Source organism: Musca vetustissima, unplaced genomic scaffold (genome assembly GCF_032173495.1).
Source record: "Musca vetustissima isolate MV318-11 ecotype Yass unplaced genomic scaffold, APGP_CSIRO_Mvet_v1 utg201087, whole genome shotgun sequence".
NCBI lineage: Eukaryota > Metazoa > Arthropoda > Insecta > Diptera > Muscidae > Musca > Musca vetustissima.
Window position 1 is genome coordinate 3,398 of NW_026874617.1, and position 2,705 is coordinate 6,102.

Consider the following 2,705-nt stretch of genomic DNA (forward strand, 5'->3'; position numbering starts at 1 on the left):
CCTAAAATTCAAATTGTACTAAATTTAGTACCATTTAGTACCCATAAGTATTAATTTGTTAAACTGGATCCTGCCAACCCTACAATGATCCTGCATCCAAATTCCATTGTTCCCGCTCTATCGGTTCACCCAAATCCAAATTGTAGGGGAGAGGGGGGCACCTTTGAACGTGGGGCACCTTTGAACAGCGCCCATAAAATCTTGGTTTAATATTTTTCCGACCCGCAACCACATTTTTGTATATGACAATCTTGTTCTCTATATGCGTAAACCACTTTGGCTTGCTTTTTCAGTTGTCGAAAAATTGTGCATGGGTGACCATGTTTTCTCAGTGTCATTGTAAACTTTTATTCATTTGGTTGTAAGGGCGCAGGAAGAATTCTGTGATAGTTTTCTTTCGTCAAACAATTTTTTTGCATTCCAACAATCATTTCAAACATAACTAATCTAATTTCTTTCATATATATTTATTACAAAAAAAGTTATTTTAAATTTCCGTAAAATGCCATGGATGGGGCACCTTTGAACATGCCCATTAAACTCGAGTAAAAAAAGGAGTTTTTAACTTTTAGCTTCGATTTCTCAAAATTTCAAATGGGCTAATATGATTACAAAATTAACTGTATTTTTCACCATATTAATTTTTGTTTTTAAGTCATTTTATGTTTTAATAACTTTTGATCTAAATTTTTTAAATTTTGAACATTTTTTATATATTTTTTAATGAATTCATGCATTTCTGATACGTATGAATAAAATACATACATATTTGAAAATAAACACTATAAAAAACCATGTCGTTCAAAAATGCCAACCCCTGTTCAAAGCTGCCCCCTGGGGGGCAGTTTTGAACACTTTGAGTTCGTCCATTAAAACAGTAATAAAATATATATATAAAGCTTATAGTAAGTCATATGTATATTCATTTTAAAGGTTACATATGTACCTATTAGTTAAAATTTATAAGAAACCAAAAATTATAAAATAAAAAATTTTATAAGGCTTGAAAGCAAAAAGTGTTCAAAGGTGCCCCCTACCAATTATAGTACGATTTAGTACTTTTCGTACACATAAGTAAATGTCCAAATAACACTTTCCTATATCTATTCTACACTCCATCAGTGAACCTCTTTTCAAATTTCAGAGTTCTAGCTCTACCGGTTCGCCAAATACAAATGATTTCACATTTAGTACTTTTTAGTACCTTTCGTACTGTTCTAGTACGAATTTTCAAAACCCAGCCTTATATGTCACCTTTGGACCAAGAGTGACCCTCACTCAAAATTTTTTAACTTTTTAACCCGGGTTTTCCAAAAATATTTAAATTTTTATAGGCTTGAATTTTCTTAATAAAAGAATAAAAAGTGAATTAAAAAATTAAAGAAAGATACGAATTAAACAAAATATTTTCTAAGTTTTGAATTATTAATTGGACTTCTTAAAAAATAATGCTTTAAGGCTTGAATTTCTTTAACAATTCTTTTTTAATATTTGTTCAACGTTTGGGGTTTTTTTTGGATAGATTTTTCAAAGCGTGAACGACTGTGCGACTGAAAATATTTTCCATACATTATTTCATTTTTCCTCAATTTATCTGAATTTCTCCCTTTTAATGATTTTCTTTTTAAATTTTTTCACATTAGTTTAGATTTTTATTTCCCCTATTTAGTCTGAAAATTTCTATAGAACAAAATTCTGTCGTATTAAAAATAATGATAACATTAAATAAAAAAAAATATATAAATAAAAAAAATCTCCTCCGTGACAATGCTCTTCGTTTTGAACATTGCCGTGACCAGGATTCGAACCTGGGTTACTACGGCCACAACGTAGGGTCCTAACCACTAGACGATCACGGCTATTGGAGATATGTTGTATCGCTGTGCTAACTGTTGTTTTATTGCCAAAGCACTCAAGCAGTCAGCCAAAACAAGCAACCAAAGCGTTGTGTGTGTGTGCCCGCTTCACAGTCACACAGCCACCCCATTTGTTAAGAAAGGTGGTGGTTGGTTCGTTGGTTATTTATGTCTGGCGTTCAGTGATAACGCCTGCGTTTCATGTGGCTATTTTTAGCTTGTTTGTTGTTGCTGTTTTTTTTTAATGTTCAACATTTGAATACAAAATTTATGTTGTATGTATGGCATACAAAATATGTATGTTGGGGATTTAGTGAAAGCTAAGAAAAATAGCTCGCGTAAGAGCTTTAATGGGCTTTAGAGCTTTGGATTAAAATTTAAGATGTAGATATTTTAGTGCTGATTTTTATAATTTTTTAAAAATATAAAAAAATATATATAATTCCCAAATATTGGAAGGGAAGGGGAAAGTCACAGATAAATAAGGTGTCAAATAAGGCAGGTGTTATGGAAATTCGTTGTGTAACGGCACGAAAAGTACTAAAAAGTACTAAATGTACTTTGGCAAACGGGTGGAGCTAGAACTATTAAATTTAAAATGAGCAGAGTGTAGAATAGATGTAGCAAGGGGTTTTTTGGACATTCGAACTATAAGTATCCGAGAAGTACCAAATGTACTAAATTTGGTACAATTTCATGAGCATGTGATCTAAAAACTTGAAATTTGGAATGCGAATTAAGTTTGAAAAGTAGGGCCGATACAATGAGGTGGTTTTAAGTACGTGTATAAGAAAAGCTGCACTAAATTTGGTACAATTTAAATTTGAAGAAACGGACGAAACTGTAATC

The 2,705-nt window shown here is 31.6% G+C and overlaps 1 non-coding gene across 1 annotated transcript; it reads right to left on the reverse strand.

The window, feature by feature from the left end:
- Positions 1–1,787: 1,787 nt before the first annotated feature.
- Trnah-gug (transfer RNA histidin (anticodon GUG)) lies at positions 1,788–1,859 on the reverse strand. The gene has a single exon. It is a non-coding gene; the product is annotated as a tRNA-His (tRNA).
- Between the last annotated feature and the right edge of the window lie 846 nt (positions 1,860–2,705).